The sequence below is a fragment of the Mesoplodon densirostris genome, chromosome 4 (genome assembly GCF_025265405.1).
Source record: "Mesoplodon densirostris isolate mMesDen1 chromosome 4, mMesDen1 primary haplotype, whole genome shotgun sequence".
NCBI lineage: Eukaryota > Metazoa > Chordata > Mammalia > Artiodactyla > Ziphiidae > Mesoplodon > Mesoplodon densirostris.
In genome coordinates, this window is record NC_082664.1 from 177,098,273 (window position 1) to 177,119,513 (window position 21,241).

Here is a 21,241-nt window from a genome sequence, read left to right on the forward strand (position 1 = left end):
GATCCCACATGCCGCAGGGCAACTAAGCCCACGCACCACAACTACTGAGCCCACGCACTCTGGAGCCCACTCGCCACAACTAGAGGGAGAAAACCCACACGCCACAACTAGAGAGAAGCCCATGTGCCACAACGAAGAGCCTGCATGTCACAACAAAGGCCCAACGCAGCCAAAAATAAAAATAAAACAATTTTTTAAATTAAAAAAAATTAGTGTTTTATCTTATTTGTGAAGATGGATGAATCTGTTTTTATGTGCCTATCAAAAAAGTATCAAAAAAAGAAGCCAGTGCTTTACATACTGCAGATAAAAAATGTTAATTCAATAAGCACTCTAAAAAACATTCAATATGCCAAAGACTTGGCTTTACATGAAATATCAGTTTAATTCCATTCAGCAAATGTGGATAAAGCATCTACAAGGCACCTTTAGCAAGCTGGGTATTGCAGATATAAAGATGAATTGAACTCGACCCTGGCATTGTACAAATTTGCTATGTGTAAGCAATTGCAGGCAGTAAAAGATCCAAACACTGCAGGCTGAATGATGGACTTGAAAGAAAGAAGCCTGTCGTGGCACAGTGGATCAGATGACGTCATAACCTTTCATTTCAAATCCATGGCATTTCAAACACAGCAGAGCGTTGTCTAAAAATACGAGGGCTTAATTCCCTTCACAGGCTCCATGTGGGAACACTTCCTAGCAGACTGGAACGTATTTCAAACAACATAATCTACACTTGTCCAATTGAGTGAGCAAAGGCCATCCAAGGACACATTTATTTTCTTTGACTTTCTTCTCCAGAGATTTTTTGATTCCATGCAAATTTTCAAGATTTGGTAGTTGATGGCTGATCTCAGAGCAACAGCGATCAATCAGGCAAGTCTGGCTGCAGGCACCGTGGACACACTCTACTTAGACTGAAGTCATCCTATGAATCCCTCTGCACCGTGGACATATTCTACTTAGACTGAAGTCATCCTATGAATCCCTCTAAGTCAGACGTGGTTAGAGCCATGTCTGGGATATCTATGAATTTCCACAAAGGAAACATTAAGTTGGAAGTAAAAGTTCTTATTTCTTCTTATTTCTAAGTAAAAGATTCTTCTTTCTTCATATTTGAATAAATTTAGGTGATATAAATGAAAGAGACTTTCTTCATGACCATGCGATTTATTGTGTTTGAAGGTGTGTTTGCGAGGTTGGAGATGTGTGTGGGTTTTCACTTGTGGGTCTGTGTATGTGTGTACCTGTGTCTTTGGGAAGGCAGGAGAAAAGTTAGGGTGAGGGAGTGCAGCATGCAGGGACCTACAGAAGCAAAGTTGAAGAGGTGGGACTGTCTAAAGGAAGTCAAGCTGCAGACTGCTGGCTGCAGGTCCACTCCTTCAGGTTGGAGGCCTCCTTTCATTGGCCTTGTCATCTGCATGCCCAGCAGAGCAGCTGTAGGGTGGGCACTAGACTGGGCAGGCTTGAGTGGAGTAAACGGAGTAGACAGCATATGACTTGCTGTCTTAGTCAGCCCTGGGCAACCATAACAAAGACCACAGCCTGTGTGGCTTAAACAACAGACCTTTATTTCTCACAGCTGTAGGCTGGGAAATCCAAGATCAAGGTACTAGCAGATTCAATTCTTGGTGAGAGCTCCTTTGCTGGCTTGTGGACAGCCACCACATCCTCACGTGGCCTTTCCTCAATGCTAACCCATCAGGGGGTCCCACCCTCATGACTTCATCTCACCCTAATCACCTCCCAAAGGTGCCATCTCCAAATACCATCACATTTGGAGGTTAGGGCTTTGACATATGGATTCTGGGGGGATACAAACCTTCAGCCCCTAATACTTGGCTTCTTCCTACCACTGTATTTTTCCACCATCCTCAGGCTCCTGGAGCTTTCTCATTATCTAGACTTAACCTGGAAATCAGCCTCACTCTTCCACAAAGTACTAGCCTTCACCTGACCATTTCTAAGACAGTTTCAGTTACTAGAAAGAGAAACCAGCATGAGCTAGCTTAATCCAAAAATGCTTACAATTTTGTCAACTATACCTCAATAAAGTGGAAAAAGTCATTGACAACTATTAAAATAAATAAATAAAAGTAAGCATCCTTATTTTTTTAAAAAAGCAGGGAGAGGGGAATACAAGACTACAGTGAAGTCTCATGGAACAGGAATGCATTCAATCATTCATTCATTCATTCAAAAACTATGTACTGAGTAACTAGCATGTGCCAAGTTCAGTGGTAGATTCTGGGAACTCAGCAGTGAAAGAGACAGGTGTCTGCCCTGCTTATACCCTGGTAGAGAGACAGACATGAACCAAGTAATCACACAGATACAGAGATCATTATAAATTGTGTTGAGTGCTCCAAGGAAAAGGTATAGGGTGTTTCAGAAAGTTTAACAAGAGGGCCTGACTTAGAAGAGGTCTGGGAAAGAATTTGCCGAGGAGTACACGGCTTCCCTGATAAATTCTACTAAGTGCTAAAAGAAGAAATTATACCAGATCAACCCACACACTTACAGAAAACAGAAGAAGAGAGAGCACTTCTCAACTAATTTATGAGGTCAGCATTACCATGATATCAAAATTATAGAAAACCTTCCTCCCAAATATAACTAGATACTCTCATGAATATATGTGGTAGGCAGAATACTGTCCCCCTACCAAATAGGTCCATGTCCTAATCCCCAGAACCTTGAATGTCACCTCACATGGGAAAAAGGATTTTGCAGATGTGATTAAATGAAGGATCTTGAGATGCGAGATTATCCCAGATTATCCAGTTGGCCCGATGCAGTCACAATTGTCCTTGTAAGAGGGATGCAGGCAGGAGAAGTCAGAATTAGAGAACATGGCGATGTGATGACAGAAGCAGAGATCAGAGTGATGCTTTGAAGATGGAGGAAGGGGCCACAAGAAGCTAAAAAAATCAAGGAAATGGGTTCTCCCTTCAGAGGCTCCGAAAGGAACCAGCTCCGCCAACACACTGACTTTACCCCAGTGAAATGGCTTTTGGACTTCTGACCTCCAGAACTGTAAGAAGATAAATTTGTGTTTTGTTTTGTTTTGGTTTTTTTTTTTTTTTTTTTTGCGTACGCGGGCCTCTCACTGCTGTGGCCTCTCCCGTTGTGGAGCACAGGCTCCGGACGCGCAGGCTCAGCAGCCATGGCTCACGGGCCCAGGCACTCCGTGGCATGTGAGATCTTCCTGGACCAGGACATGAACCTGCGTCCCCTGCATCGCCAGGCAGACTCTCAACCACTGCGCCACCAGGGAAGCCCAAATTTGTGTTTTAAGCCATGAAATGTATGGTGACTTGTTACAGCTGCAACAGGAAACTAACACAACATAGTTGCAAGAATCCTTAACAAAATTTTAGCAAACAAAATCCATCAGTATATAAGGATAATACATCATGAACAGGTGAGATACATCCCAGGAATTCAAGACTGGTAATCAATGTAACAAGTTTAAAAAGAAAAGCCATGTGATCACCTCAAATTAATGCAGAACAAGCATTTGACAAAATTTAACACCTATTCATGATTTAAAAAAAAACTTTCTGCCAATTGTGACTAGAAGAAAATGCCTTCAACTTGATAAAGTGCATCTACTAAAAATCTGCAGCTAGCATCATACATAGTTATAAAACAAGGAATATGTTCATTTAGGAATAAAGCAAGAATGTCCATCCTCACCACTTCTATTCAATATTGTGCCTAGACAGTATAATAAGGCAAGGAAAAAAGGGACTAAGTTGGGAAAAAAGAAAGAAAACTGATTTTTTCACAAATGCATGATCTACTTCTAAAGAATACACCAAAAACCTACTAGAACTCATAAGGGAATTTATAAGGTTGCAAAATACAAGGTCAACAACAAAAATCAATTCCATTTCTATATATATATAACAGTTGGGAAGTGAAATACACTGAAAACTGAAAAAATGTTGAGAAAAATTAAAGAAAATCCAAGTAAATGAAGAGATATGCCATTTCATAGATGGGAAGACTGAATAAATTTGGCCCTCTGTATCCACAGGTTCCACATCTGTGGATTCAACAAACTGCAGATCAAAAATATTTGAAAAATTAAAATTCCAGAAAGTTCCAAAAAGCAAAGTTTGAATTTGCTGGGCACTGGCAACTATTTACGTAACATTTATGTTGATTAGATGATATAAATAATCTAGAGATGATGTGGTATATATACCACAATGGAACACTACTCAGCCATAAAAAAGAATGAAATTGTGCCATTTGCAGCAACATGGATGCACCTAGAGATTATCATACTATGTGAAGTAAGTCAGAAAGAGAAAGACAAATACCATATGATATCACTTATATTTGGAATCTGAAATCTGACACAAATGAACTTATCTACGCAACAGAAACGGATTCACAGACACAGAGAACAGACTTGTGGTTGCCAAGGGGAGGGGGAGGCGAGGGATGGATTGGGAGTTTGGGATTAGCAGATGCAAACTATTATGTATAGAATGGATGAACAACAAGGTGCTACTGTATAGCCCAGGGAACTATATTCAATATCCTATGATAAATCATAATGGAACAGAATATAAAAAAGAATGTATATATAACTGAGTCACTTTGCTGTAAAGCAGAAATTAACACAAAGTTGTAAATCAACTATACTTCAATTTTAGAAAAGATTTTTTAAATTAACCAATACAGTCACATATCCTAATAGATTTGTCTAAGAATGCATCTGTGAAACATGGAACACCAAAAAGTTAGTCACAGAAGAAGAAAAACAGCAGGATACTATTCATTAATGGTCAAAACCACAAAAACGAAGCCATCTAGTCTAAAGGTTTATACTTACGTAGTAAAGCTATAATAAAAAGCGAGGGAAGGATGAACACAGAAATCGAAAAGCATTTATCCCTGGGGGCTAAAGGCGAGGAATACGATCATAAAATTCTTGTAATTTCTTAAACTGGAGGATGAGTATGTGGTTACCACTTATCCTTCATACCTTAACCACAGATACATGATATCAACCTTTTTTTATATCTGAACATCATAATAATTTTTAAATTAGCAAGCAAAAATATTCTTTAAAATGGAGGGAATAAATCTCCACGGAACTCAGATGCATCAAAAAAGTTTTGCTTCTGTACAGAACATACCTTCAGAACATTGTGTTAGAAAGTGCTGTGAGGCTTGGGGCTACATTTTCTGTGGACCACTTTTAATTTCTCATGGTCTCCACCTTTGCTTGAGGGCTACTGGCTGCGGTCAGTAGAAAAGCCCACTATATCCCCTGGTTGACAATTTCTTTTAATCAAAGTATATATTTTACATCTTTTTGTAAGAGTGGACACTGTTTGGTTGTCCCTTTGGGTTAGAAAAGCAGTTTATTTCTCAGTGGTAAACAGATGTGTCAGCCATGTCAACAGCATGGACCATCCAAGTGCCCATGTGGAAAGGAAGAAGGGACGGGGAGATTGCTGTAATCTTTGATTATCCTGTTTAATTATTCATATGTTGAAGACCCAAATCCATACAGACTTTTAAAATAATGTGATTGTGCTACAGGAAAACTATGTCTTTGCAGCCAACTCTGTCATCACAGAGAAGCCAAACATTCAGAGGTGGTCTGCACCCTTCCTTCTTTCTTCCAGAAAACGCAATCCTTGTTTTGTCCACTGTGACTACTACATTGTGAGAGAGAGGAAATGTAAATCTAATGACATATTGTATATAAAATTATTTTGAAAACATAAAGGGATAGCTATAGAAGCTATTACCGGTTATTATGATCGAGGCAGAAACAAAGGAAGTGAAATTAGGAGTTCGGGAGTGACATATACACACTACTATATATGAAATAGATAACCAACAAGGACCTACTGTGTAGCACAGGCAACTCAATATTTTGTAACAATCTATTAGGGAAAAGGATCTGAAGAATATATATATATAAAACGGAATCACTGGGCTGTGCACCTGAAACTAACACATTGTAAATCGACTATACTTCAATTTAAAGAAAATAAGTAAGTAAAATTTAAAAAAAGAAACAAGGTAAGTGAGTTGCCATGATTAGACTTTGCCTCAGGGTTAGAAAAGTGCAAGCCTCCTTCCAAATCTGAAGGTAAGTAGAATAATGGGTTTTCGATCTTAAAAACAAAACGTAAAACTCTTTGCACAATAAAGTCTTGCAAATTGTTAACAAATAAAACAGAAGTTGAATGATTCTGGCTGGAACCGAGGATCTGGGGACAGTCAGCCCAGCCCCGTCCCTGACAAGCAGGTACTGGGCACCACCCCCGAAGCCCTGGCAGCCCAGACACTTCTCCTGACCTTGAAGGTGGCTGAGAGGGAGGCGGAGACGTAAGCGGGGGGCTCTCCTAGATCGGTCTGGACCCCATACAGTACGGTGTTTTGTGGGTCCCAAACACGCAGTCACTTTCTCCAAGGCCAGTGGCCGAGTCAGGGGAGAGTCCGGGGGTTCCGACCACCTAGAACCGTGCCTGGCGCACGACAGGCTCTCAGTGACCATTCATCACCAATAAACAAACGAGCGAATGAGTGAGTGCTGACGAAGCAGTGGTGCCGACCCACTCCCCGAATTGACACCTGAGCCTTAGCCCCTCTCGGAGCCAATCCTCCTGTAAAGTGAAGGAAGGAACATCAGAGCACCACGCCCTCTGTGTCCTTTCGTGCGGCGGGGCGGAAGCAGGTGCGCTCCCATTTCTGGATGCTTGCCTCTGAGGATGCTGGATGTGCTCATTTTCTTGCACCGCCCTGTGGCCGACCGCTTGCCCCCATGTCGTGAGTTTTGAGTGGTGGCTCCACAGGCACAAAAAGAAGGGGGTCTGGTGCTGCTGGGGGTGAACGAAGCTCCCCCTTCCCTACGAGTGGAATAGGACAGCGAGGCTGGGCACGGGGGCAGGGACGCATGGCAGGAGCTGGCTTTAAAGCCACCACTACTGACAAAGAACTCCAGGCGTGACCTGGGCAGGAGAGAGGATGCCGCAGAGACAGCGGTGCAGGAGAGAGCGAGGACGGTGGGGAGAGCAGAGCGGGGAGGAGAAGCAGGAGGGCACCTGTCTGGTTCGGGTCAGGCTGAAGTCACCATCTGGGCGGCGGTGCAAACGCTGAGATAGGAAAGGATTCTGACGTCTTTTCAGTCGGTTCCAGCCTCAGAAGCTGCCTCACTGGGGAAGTTCACCTCTCTCTTCTGCCTTTAAATTCCCCACTCGTGCTGGTTGCCTTCCCTGCTCAATTTACGACACCCCACCTCCAATACAGACACATATGCCAACATACACACCAGACAGACATATAACACAACAAACATACATGTATAAACACACACAGTGCATACACACAACAAACGTACACATACACACATATGCAAACACAGACACATAACACACAAACACACATGATAAACACACCTGTTTACTTATTTTCTTTAAATTGAAGTGTAGTCAATGTACACTGTGTTAGTTTCAGGTGCACAGCCCAGTGATTCCGTTTTATATATATATATTCTCCAGATCCTTTTCCCTAATAGATTATTACAAAATATTGAGTTGCCTGTGCTACACAGTAGGTCCTTGTTGGTTATCTATTTCATATATAGTAGTGTGTATATGTTACTCCCGAACTCCTAATTTCACTTCCTTTGTTTCTGCCTCACTTATCTGGGGACTCAGGAAGCAATCATAATAACCGGTAATAGCTTCCATAGCTATCCCTTTATGTTTTCAAAATAATTTTATATATGTCATTAGATTTACGTATACCTGTGTGTGCATGTTTATGTACGTATGTGTGTACATGCATTTCTGTGTGTGCATACAGGTATGCATCTATGCATGCTTGTGTAGTGTATGTGCATTTGTGTGTTTGTGCGTGTGTTTTGTGTGTGTGTCTCTGCGTGTCTGTGTGTGAATGTGTCTCTGTGTTTATACATGTAGGATATCATCTGAAGGAAGAATCCTGCTATAAACATTGCTGGAAAGCCAGTGATATTTTTTATCCCTTGTCTTACATGAGGAGAGGCGGGACAGACAGGATCCGGCTCTGTAAGCAAATCCAGTCATTGGGAGTAGTTTTCTAGAGGGTTCTGCAGCCAGTGGGAAAAGGGCAGGGTCTTGGGAGGCAGGGAAGGGAACACCAATGCCCCGTTGACCATCACAGTTCTAAAGGGAACACAGGCCCAGAGAAGCTGCCCCAGACCCACAGTGGGTTAGGGGCAACTGAGCTAGGACAGGCAGGCAGGCCTCTGGTCATCAGCCCAGTGTGGCTCCTGCTATCCTGAGCTACTTTCTGTGTCATGAAGTGAAAAGAAGTGAAATTAAAATCAAGGCACTGAGCTCCCCTGACCAGGCTCTGCCACAGCCTCTACTGATGACCTTGGACAAGGCATGTGCTTTGGAAATCCGTCATATAAGAAATGCCACGGCCTGCCAGAGAGGGTGTGGAGAAAAGGGAACCCTCTTGCACTACTGGTGGGAATGGAAATTAATACAGTCACTGTGGAGAACAGTATGGAGGTTCCTTAAAAAACTAAAATTAGAATTACCATATGATCCAGCAATCCCACTCCTGAGCATATACCCTGAGAAAACCATAATTCAAAAAGAGACATGTACCCCAGTGTTCACTGAAGCACTATTTACAATAGCCAGGTCATGAAGCAACCTAAATGCCCAACAACAGACAAATGGATAAAGAAGATGTGGTACATATCTACAATGGAATATCACTCAGCCATAAAAAGGAACAAAATTGGGTCATTTGTAGAGACGTGGATGAATCTAGAGACTGTCATACAGAGTGAAGTAAGTCAGAAAGAGAAAATCAAATGTCGTATATTAATGCACATATGTGGAACCTAGAAAAATGGTACAGATGAACCGGTTTGCAAGGCAGAAATTGAGACACAGATGTAGAGAACAAACATATGGACACCAAGGGGGAGAAAGCAGCAGGGGGGGGGTGGTGGGGTGAATTGGGAGATTGGGATTGACATGTATACACTAATATGTATAAAATGGATAACTAATAAGAACCTGCTGTATAAAAAAATAAATAAAATTAAATTTAAAGGGCTTCCCTGGTGGCGCAGTGGTTGAGAATCTGCCTGCCAATGCAGGGAACACGGGTTTGAGCCCTGGTCTGGGAAGATCCCACATGCCGCGGAGCAACTAGGCCCATGAGCCACAATTACTGAGCCTGCGCATCTGGAGCCTGTGCTCTGCAACAAGAGAGGCCGCGATAGTGAAAGGCGCGCACACCGCGATGAAGAGTGGCCCCCGCTTGCCGCAACTGGAGAAAGCCCTCGCGCAGAAACGAAGACCCAACACAGCCATAAATAAATTTTAAAAAATTTTAAAGTATGAAATTAAAAAAAAATGCAAAGGTGCATAAAGCTTCCAGAAAGCACCCATGATTTCATCGTCTCCCCAAAACAGCTCTACTTTTGTGTATATATCCTTTCAGATTTTTTCTCTATGCATGTGAATTTATGCCTTGTTTTTTCCCCTACGAAAAAGGGATTATATAGCACATGTTTAGTAAAAAAAAAAAAAGAAAGAAAGAAAAAAAGAAATGCCACAGCCTCTGCCTGGGCAGCGCTGGGAGAGACAAGGAACAGTGCTGAGGGCTGGACCCAGGAACACCAAGCATCACGGGAAGCCCTCCAGCCACGGAGTCTCTCTTTGCCAATGAGGACTTAAGAGGTAAGCAGAAGGGAATGCAATCGTGGGCGCAGGGCTTTTAAAATCGGAGTGCACCCTGATGCAGGCGAACATCTGGAACTACTCCGTCTGGAGGTTCCCATTCACGTTGAAATGCCCCTTGGAAGCCCCCTGGGAAAGGAGTAAGAGAGCAAAGATCCCATTGCTTTTCTGAAGGGCACCAGTCACGTGGCCACGGCCGCATTCAGGGCTCAGGGAGACTCACGGGAGAAGCTGACAGACTCTACATCCAGGAGACGGGCACCGGGAGAGGCAGCACTGGAGGGTGGGCCCCAGACCCACCCCAGCGAGGACCAGGAGTTCCTGCTGCAGGGTCGGAGAGCTGCACATTTCTGCAAGGGCTTCTTCGTCCTAACGTAACAGGATAACTCTCTCCTTTGGAAACAGAGCTGAAGGAGAAAGAGAAGTGAGAGGATTTACCAACAAAGATGAGCTGGGATGAGCTGGCATGAAGCCCAAGTGTGGGGACATGAGTGAGTAGCTGACGTGTGGGACCTCAGAGTACAGAGTGGCCCAATACACCCAATTAAACAAGGGGAGAGAACACTTAGCCATCAGCTGGCCTCGGCCTGGGAATAGGGCCCAGAATAATCTCCCTGCCTTTGGACTGAAGTTGTCGGCAGGCCTGCCCAGGGCAGGGTGGGCAGGGTCTGAGGGACGGAGGGAGGAAGGGGTTTCCCCACAGAGCAATTCTCCCTCTGTTCCTGAGTTTCCTTCCAGCTCAGGCAGGGATGGAGCACATCTCTGTTTGAGAGGCACTTCCTGGGTTGATTCCCTCTCCAAGGGGGACTGTTATGGACTGAATGCTTGTGTCCCCTCAAATTCATATGTTGAAGCTTTAACCCACAACATGATGGTGTATGGAAACAAGGCCTTTGGGAGAAAACAGGTTTAGATGAGGTCATGAGGGTGGGGCCCCCAGGACGGGACGAGTGCCCTTATCTGAAGAAGAAGAGGCAAAAGAGATTTCTCTCTCTGTCTCCTCACGCACAAAGCAGAGGCGGCATGAGCTCACAGCAAGATGGCAACCGTCTACAAGCCGAGAATCGGGCCCTCGCCAAGAACCAAATCTGCTGCTGGCATGTGATCTTGGACTTCCAGCCTCCAGAACCGTGAGAAATAAATGATAAATGTCCATTGTTTAAGGCCCCCAGTGAATGGATTTTGTTGTAGCAGCCCAAGCTGACGAACACAGGGACCTCTCTGCCATCTGGACTCCCAGGACTGTTTTGACAAGGCTCAGTCTAATAGAGCCACTCAAAAAATATACCCCAAGCTTTTAAATCCACAGATGTTTAAGAAAACCTTCCTTTAAGCATTGCACCTTCAGCCCTAGCACCACAAGGGGCACAAGGTGGGCATGAGACAAATGTTTGTTGAATGAATGCTGAATGCAATACAGAGAGGCATTTCATGTCACCAGTCCTCCTAAGATATGGTACATGAGGGTATTTATGGTCATTCATTCCAAAACTGGATCCCAAATGAGTGGAAGAATCAAATAATGAGGTCACTGTCGGTTTGATAACTGCCATCGTGACCCCAAATTGGACACCTTCTTAGAATTCTATGTGTGTTCCATGGCAATACATGGCACCTCGAGAGAGAAGGAAGCCAGGCAGCCCTGACTCACCTGGGTCGGGAAGGTAAGGTACCTGATGGACGGCTGCCATGAAAACTACATTTAAATCTTCACTGGGGGGCTTCCCTGGTGGCGCAGTGGTTGGGGGTCCGCCTGCCGATGCAGGGGACGTGGGTTCGTGCCCTGGTCCGGGAGGATCCCACATGCCGCGGAGCGGTTGGGCCCGTGAGCCATGGCCGCTGAGCCTGCGCGTCCGGAGCCTGTGCTCCGCAGCGGGAGAGGCCGCAGCAGTGAGAGGCCCGAGTACCGAAAAAAAAAAAAAAAATCTTCACTGTGTAGTTAGTTCAGAGCCAATTATTTCTCTGTCCAGAAGCACAAATGCATTCTTCGAAACCCTACAGAGGAAAAGCCTTCATAATGTGCCCTTTCACTTCCAACAAAAGATAATTTGCACATGGTCTTTCCAAGGGAGCATGTCATTTAAACTAAAATAAGCTTCATTTAAAGAAAGAAAATTAATGAGACATTCAGAAGAAAAACATCACCAGAATATGTCCCCATCCATGCCAGAATGATCATATCCATGGGAACTAGCTCAGAGTATGATTATTGTATTCCCCTCACCGATCACTATTTAAAATTTACAAGACTTAATAAAAATCCCTCATCAAACGATTGTAAGCAATCACCACGGCCTGAGTTTCCATCCACATTTGTGAGTCTCAGATTGAAAACGAACCTGTAAGGCAATAGGAGCCGTGTTGATTTATTTATGGCCCACGTCTTTTTAATAGAATGGATTATTTCCTTGACATGATTATGATCTGCTGCCTTTGGGGCCACATTTATTCGGTCTGCATAGCCTGATGATGAAAGAGAACTGCCTCCAGAATATATTTCCTTCCTATCCCAATATCCAAAATGTTAAAAGAAAATTGCTGGCTTTGTGGGTGTAAAGAGTTGGCCCGAAGTGAAAAATGAATTTGTGATATTAAAATGCAGCTTTAACAAACTATGCTACTAAAGAAAAACTCCATCCTAACTCCATATTGCCAAAGAAGGCATAGATAAGAATCAGCAAATTATTCTCCATGATATGGTAGGCTTCATCCAATCAGTTGAAGGCCTTAAGGGCAAAGACCTTCTTTTCTTCTTTTCATTCCCATTGACAACCTGATATTTCATCAAGCACAAGTGAGACAAGAAGTCACATTGCACCCTCCCTAAAATCTCAGGCAGTCCTGGTCTCTAGGGCCATAACACTTGTAAACTTTGTGAAGCCCTGGCTGAGATCTCACCAGTGTGGTTTTCTGAGAAGTGTGCTGAGCTGCCCTCAGAGATGAAAAGCCACAAGCAGACCTGTGCTCACATCCTTCCTTCCCTGAGAGCATGCTGTTTCCTGTCCATCTGAAGGTCAGGCTTGGCTGATGGGCATGAAGGGAAATAAAGCAGTGGTATTTTGAGGATTTGAAACACATCAGAACTGAGATCAGCTGGGGTGATGACTGGCTTTCAGAATGGGAGCTGTGGTTTTGGCCTCACACTTTCTGCTTTTTGTTAGCCAGGGTTGTTACCTGGTATTCTTTCCTAAATAAATGTGAGGCTGGAAAAGGACTGAGTCCTACCAGAAATTTCGCACACGACTTAAAGCAGACCTGACAAAGACATAAGCATCAAAATAGTGCCATCAAGAATGGTATTTCACTAGGTTTCATTTTAAGGCAGAAAAAAATCCCTTGAAATTCAAGGTATAATTTGATAAATTATTTCAGGCAGACAATGCAATGGGTTTCGTGTCTTGGTGCTGGAGTAATGACGGTGCCATGGGCTTGTCTGTGGCGTCCTCCCCAGGTGCCGCTCCTGGACTCAAGAGGAGGGAGAAGGACCCATCTGCAGCAGGCACTCCCAGCTCTTCCCCTGGCCATGATGGGAGAAAAGACAGCTAACAAGATAGAGAAGAGTTTCTGGGTCAAGAGCTGGGTGAGGAGAGGTGAGCTGGTACTGAGGACTGCTTTCCCCTAGAAGTGCCTGCCAACTTCTACGGCCATAGCTGAGAGACCGAATACTGCTTTTGACCAAGGAAAAGGTTTATGGTCCAGACTCTGACCAGGGAAAAGTTCCAGAGAATGCCTGCCCTTTCTTCAGATTAAGACTTTACAGAGCTGTGTCCTAGGAGTGGGGTGATCAGGAGGTATACAGGTCCTCCTACACCTCTGAATGATCTCAGTCCCTGAAACTGTATCAAGGAAATCTCAAATGGTTAGTGCCACCCAAGCTACTGGCAAAGGAAAAGAAAATCATTCTTGAATGCAAATCAAAACTACAATGAAATACCACCTCACACCGGTCAGAATGGCCATTATTAAAAATTCTACAAATAACAAATGCTGGAGAGGGTGTGGAGAAAAGGGAACCCTCCTACACTGTTGGCTTGAATGTAAATTGGTGCAGCCACTATGGAGACCAGTATGGAGGTTCCCAAAAACACTAAAAACACAACTACCATATGATCCTGCAATCCCACTCCTGGACATATATCTGGAGAAAACTATAATTCAAAAAGATACATGCACTCCTATGTTCATAGCAGCACTATTCACAATAGCCAAGACATGGAAACAACCTAGATGTCCCATCAACAGATGAATGGATAAAGAAGATATGGTACATATATAAAATGGAATACTACTCAGCCATAAAAAAACAATGGAGTAATGCTATTTGCAGCACCATGTATGCAATGAGAGATTATCATACTAAGTGAAGTAAGTCAGAGAAAGACAAATACCATATGATGTCACTTATATGTGGAATCTAAAATATGACACAAATGAACTTATCTATGAAACAGAAACAGACTCACAGGCATAGAGAACAGACTTGTGGCTGCCAAAGTGGAGGGAGGGTGGGGGAGGGATGGATTGGGAGTTTGGGATTAGCAGATGCAGACTATTACACAGAATGGATAAACAACAAGGTCCTACATAGGGAAATATATTCAATATCCTGTGATAAACCATAATGGAAAAGAATATGAAAAAGAATGTGTGTATATATATATATATATATATATATGTATGTATGTATAACTGAATCACTTTGCTGTACAGTAGAAATTAACATGACATCATAGATCAATTAGACTTCAATAAAATAAATTTTTTCTTGGTCTAATATCATTTCTACAAGTAATTATGTAAATTCAAAATAAAAAATAACCTTGCACATGAAGTATATAAGGTCACATGAATGAAACTGAGCAGAAATAGGAGAGAAACAGACCTACAGGATTCTAGATATTGTATTTATCAGACATGGACTTTAGGATAAAAATTTTCAGGGAGATAAAACAACAAGATTGAGAATTTCAGCAAAGAGGGTGAAACTATTTGAAATGAGAAAAGGAACAAATTAAAATTCTAGAACTGAAAAAGTATAAAAAATGAAATAAATAACTTGAAGGATGGGTTTAACACCAGATTAGACAGGTAAAGGAAGACTTGATGAATAAAATATAGCTAATAAAAGATCCAGAATGAACCACAGAAGAAGGATAGAAAACGTAGAAAAGAAGGTAGAAAACATAAAGGGTGCTGGGTGACAGTCTGACACAGTGTAACTGGAGCCACAGAATGAGACTGGAAAGAAAATGGAGAGAAGAAATATTTGATTAAGTACTGTCCAAAATGAATAAAAGATATCAAGCCATAAAGTCAAGCCCTACAAATTCCAAACAGGATTCGCAAGAAGAAATCCTCACCTGGGTACACATTAGTAAAACTAATACTTAAAAAAAAGAAAGAAAAAAAATTTTTTTTTTTTTTGCAGTACGCGGGCCTCTCACTGTTGTGGCCTCCCCCGTTTCGGAGCACAGGCTCCGGACGCACGGGCTCAGCGGCCATGGCTCACGGGCCCAGCTGCTCCGTGGCATGTGGGATCTTCCAGGACCGGGGCACGAACCCGCGTCCCCTGCATCGGCAGGCGGACTCTCAACCACTGCGCCACCAGGGAAGCCCAAGAAAGAAAAATTTAAATCTTAAAATCTGCCCCAAAACAGACAACTTATCTTTAAAGGAGCAATTGTTTTTAGAGTGACTGCTAGAAAAAAATGGAAGACAGGAAACAAGGGAATGAAATAACTGCCAACTACATCCAGTGACAGTATCCATCAAGAATTAAGCTGAGGGCTTCCCTGGTGGCGCAGTGGTTGAGAGTCCACCTGCCAATGCAGGGGATGCGGGTTTGAGCCCCAGTCCGGGATGATCCCACATGCCGTGGAGCGGCTGGGCCCGTGAGCCATGGCCGCTGAGCCTGCGCGTCCGGAGCCTGTGCTCCGCAACGGGAGAGGCCACAGCAGTGAGAGGCCCGCGTACCGCAAAAAAAAAAAACAAAAAAATTAAGCTGAGATAAAGATATTTTCAAGCAAACAAAAGCAGAGAATCTATCACCAGCAGTGTTACCCTGCAAGAAATACTTAAGGGAGTTCTTCAGACAGCAGAAAAATTAGCCCACATAAAGTCACAGTCGTAGGAAGAATCATTGTGCACTGAAAAGGGTAAATATGTGAGTAAATATGAATGCTTTGACAATTTAAAAGCAAAAAAATATGTTTAGTATACAACAAGGATGGCATATGAATTTAGGAAAGTGTTATAAGGACCTTGTTCTATTCAAAAAGAGCTAAAAGTACCAATTATTAACTAGGCTTCGAAAAGTCAAGGATTATGTGGTAAAACTTAAGATAACCACCAAAATGACAATAAAAAGAATTGTAAAAGTTTAAAAAACACAAAGAATGTCAGCTTTCAAGCTCATAGCAGATTGTCTTCTAAGCATCTTCCCTAAGGAATTTATCTGAAACTCAAGTAAAGATCAATGTACAAACTTGTTCATTGCAGTGACATTGGTGCTAAACACTGGAATCAAATGTTTAGCTATAAGAGAATCTTTATCTGTGATGAACTGTTCTACAGCCATCTAAAATGAAGCCCTCTGTAACAAAACAGAAACAAACCCACGGAGATAGAGAACAGACTAGTGGTTACCAGTGGGGAGAGGGAAGGTGGGAGGGGGGAGGGGCAAGAGAAGCGTAGCAGATTAAGAGGTACAAACTACTATGTATAAAATAAATAAGCCACAAGGATATATTGTACAACACAGGGAAATATAGTCAATGTTTTATAATAACTATAAATGTTTAAAAATTTAAACACAATTTAAAAATTGTGACTCACTGTGCTGTACACTTGAAACTTACATAATATTGTACATCAATTAAACCTCAATAAAAACACAATAATGATAAAAAATAATAATAAAATGATGCTCTCAAATAATATTTAATGGCACTGAGGAAATGCTATGGAAGTAATATCAAGTGAAGAGAGCAGAAATAAATATTATCAGTAGAGCATGACCAAATTTAGTTTTTAGAGTATACAGGCACAGAGAAGACACTATAAAAAGATAAACAGAAACCAACAAGGACCTACTGTAGAGCACAGGGAACTATACTCAATATTTTTTAATAACCTATAATGGAAAAGAACCTGCAAAAGAATATATGTATATCTATAACTGAAGCACTGTGCTGTATACCTGAAACTAACATGACATTGTAAATCAACTACACTTCAATAAAAAAAGAAAAAAATTTTTTAAATAAACAAACAAACAAACAAACAGAATATAACTTTCACCCCTGGGGATGGAATTGCAAGTGATTCTTACTTTCTTATTTTTGCGGATTTTCTACTGTAAGTGTATATTGCTTTTTTTTTTTTTGAGTTCTTAAGCAATAAACTGATTGTCTTCCTTTAAAAATAAAAGGAGTTAAGAGACCTCTTCCTCTTAGGCAAAAGGGAACTAAGGGTATGTGAAAATAATATAGACTTTTCTCATTCCTTTTTTTCAATTATTTTGAATAAACAGGGGTATCCAATATCAACCATAGCTTTTCAACCAAAGTAGCTCTAGTTACTGTTTAACTAGTCAATTTAGTGCATTCATTCACTCAAAGTCTCAAACACTCTTTTCTTTATACTATTTTACCTCTTGTACTATAAGTGAACCCAGAAAAAAATATGATAGTTACTTATTGGTATATTGGGATTCTGGGTACTTCTTTTCTGAAATCCCTGTTATTGCTATTATAACATGGTTCATGTGATTTTTTTATCTAGGCTTGGTTTAGCCAGTTCCATGGTAACCTCTGGAAAGGTGAAGTGCAGACTTCCCTGAGCACCCATCAATCATCCTCATGGAGCAAGATCCTGGAAGTGGAAGCATGACTCGCTGGGACCAGCCATCTGTGACATGGACTCGTGTCCTTCATGGCTCGTGAAAACCAATGGTATGACATGACGTCATCCTGGATGGAGACAGCGAGCGCGTGCTGACACCCCGGAACGCTGCCCAGACCTGAGAAGGAAACAGGCATCGGTCTGTCCAGGTGCTAATGTCTTCTGCATTTTCAATCTCTGCTTCAAGTTCGTTTCCAGGAAGGATCACTGAAGATTGTAAGAAAGATACTTTGGCATGGCTCGGAGTTTTTTAACTTCCTGTACTTCTTTTTCTCAACTTCCTTACCCATAAATTTTTTAAAAAGACTACTTCCTGAAGTTAGATATGTAAAAAATATTGATTAAAAAGAAATGTATTGCAGCAACATGGATGCAACTAGAGATTATACTAAGTGAAGTAAGTCAGAAAGAGAAAGACAAACACCAAATATCACTTATTTGTAGAATCTAAACATGACACAAATGAAACTATCTGTGAAACTGAAACAGAATCATGGACATAGAGAACAGACTTGTGGTTGCCAAGGGGGAGGGGGGTGGGGGAGGGATGGAGTGGGAGTTTGGGGTTAGCAGATATAAACTATTACATTTGTAATGGATAAACAACAAGGTCCTACTGTATAGCACAGGGAACTATATAAAATATCCTATGATAAACCATAATGGGAAAGAATATTTAAAAAAATGTATGTATATGTATGTATAACTGAATCGCTTTGCTGTACAGCAGTAATTAACACAACATTGTATATAAATTGTACTTCAGTTAAAAAGCAATATAAATCAGAATATGTCAAGGAGGCATTCCATCCTCACATTTCCCCAGAACTGCCTGCAGGGACACCATATCTGTGGTCTCTCCCAGTGGCTTTCCTAGGACACAGACAGCACCTGTAACACAGCCAGCGGGAGACAGAACAGCATTGGTGGGTTCAGCTGACTACTGGACAGATCAAGCGACACAGCCAAGGTCAAGGTCTCACACAAATCATTAACACGGCCTGGGAGCCAGCCAGGAGAAATGCCCCAGTGCCCCAGTTTCCAGACAGCCAATATCATTTCTCCACCTTCCAAGAGGGGGGCTCATGGGTAACCATGAAAACCTTTGCAAAAGGACTACAAATATTTCACTCAAAGAAAATGTAACTCAGGTCCCAGCTGGAGCTTCAGCTGGGACTTATGTTTGTTGAACTTGTCGGGATAACTGGTAGGACAGACTCACTATTTGCACAGGGAGCTGGGCACCTCCTGGGAGAGAATTCATTCTGGCGGGGAGAAGGGACCAGGAATGGAGAGTAGGGATGGGAGGAAGGACACACGGTTCTTCGGTGCATCTTGGGGAGAGAGAAGGCTGCCAGGAAAATTAGATAGGCTGTTCCATCAAAATATTTGTAAAGCTCCCTGGTGTAAGCATTACAGATTGTACACGCACATGCACAACACACGCAACAGAGTAACAGAGGAAGAGCTCTTGGTTTCTCCCCCTCTTGCAAAGACCGTCACAGAGCTCTGGCACCCAGAGGGCCCCTGTGAACTAGGGGCGGTGCTCAGAGAAATAGGTGATGGTATCAGTGAAAAAAGTCCATAAAGTCCAGCAAAAACAGTGGGACATCAAATGTGCCCAGGAGGACGCTGCATGCCCACGTCAGAAACAGTACCCCAAGGAGCACTCTTATTTAAGGGCAAGTGAGGCATCCCCCAGGGAGCTCCTGAAACGCATGGCAAGAACTTCACACTGAGATGGAGGCCGGTGGGGAGCAGAGGGCGAAGGGGGCATCGGTAGGAGACAATAAACTGTGACTTATAACTCATCATGTGACCCCATGAGACACACCGCCTGGCAAGGCCCAGGGAGGTGCAAGCGATGAGAATGTCTCTGGGGCTGTCATCATCAGCCCATTTATTTTCCCTGGTGACAGGGACACAAGCACAGTAACTGGGGGAGAGTTGTGCAGAGACTCAAGACAAATTGTTCCACTCTCTTCCATATTTTATCAGGAACGCTGACAACCAGATGAACTCTGGAACAGACTATGGCTCGTTACTTTTGACACGTTGTGCCAGAAAGCACATATCGCCAAGTGATTCATCACCATTTATACCCAGGTAATAAATCTTTATTTTCCAAAAGCTATTCTTTGGATTCAGGGAAGACCCTAGTGTTTATTCTTTTTCGTTGGCAGGACAAAGAAAAGCCTCTTGACACCCTTCCCTGTGGATTTTATTGCTTCTCCGGGAAACATTTTACACACTTTCTTGTGACTTGTTCTCCACCCAACTAAAAAAATACTGTAATCATGTTAAGGATTTTTCATAAGTCAGTTTTCAGATAACTTTGGGGTGACTGTGTCGGCTGGACCCCCTGCTAAACCGTAGTTCATTGATTCATCTTTTATATAGAGTTACATACTGTGCCTAAACCTAAAATAAACCCTCTGAACTTGCTAGGGAAGCGGAATGACTACTTTAAAATTTTTATTTTTTAAAGAAATTATTTTAAAACCATAAATTATCATAAGCCCATAAAGGGAACTTTTGTTTATCACTTACCAGCTACCAGGCCCTTTACAGAAATGTAATAAGCTTCACTTAATCCCCCTGAAAAGCTTGCCAAATGGTCATTGTTAAAGCATCAGGACTCTTATCTCTATAGCTGGAGACTTCTGGGGACCGGGGGTAATTTAAGGATTGAAACCAATCTGGCCTCAAATGTTCCAGGGAAAATTTTGTTGATGTAATGTCAGCTGGACATCATGGAAATCACACTGTGGATATTTATGTTCATAGGGACATTCCGACCAAGACTTGTCCATGTAAAGCAAACCCCACTCTCATTTCATAGTGCCCTCATGGTTTTAGACTGATCCCAACACAGTCCCATAACCTATGTACAAGACCAGGGAGAACACAACCAGGGAAGATCGGAGATACATGAGCTTCTTCTAGAACCTTAACTCTTAACTCGAAAACACTGGTCATAGAAGATTCTATTTCCTCTTTGAGGGCTCCTGCATCTTAACACATTCAGATAGACATTTGGTTTTGGGGACCCTTCTTTACATCCAGATCAGATGAAGAACCAAAACCACAGAGACCCCTCATGTCATTTAGAGGAAACGTGAAGGCAAAATATTTAAAGACAAAAATGCTTCGCATGTTATCACAAGAGGTGTCTGTTTTCAAAACAAGAAAATGCAGGTCTCCAGACAGCAACAGGGAACAAATATTAAGGAAAGCAGCTCTGCCCCAGACTTGTTTCCCTGACTGAAGGGATAAAGAACAAAAATATTCCAATTTAGATAGCAATTTCCCCAATTCAGATGTGATACCCCAACTCACAAAGCCTCAGAAGCGGCACTAATTCTACTTTAAAGGGAAGAATGACCAGAGAGGTTAAGTAATTTGTTCTAGATCACACAGCAACTCATGGGGAAGCCAGGTCTGATCACTAGGCTCATAATCTGTGCTTATCTCCCATGGAATTCATGGCTACACATGACCCAGTGCTTGGCTATGAAAAACTGGAGCTCAACAGATGCTATAATCGCCCTCAATCTCCTTAGTACCTAAGACTTCAGGAGTGCAACTTCCTTTTTTTTTTTTTAAACATC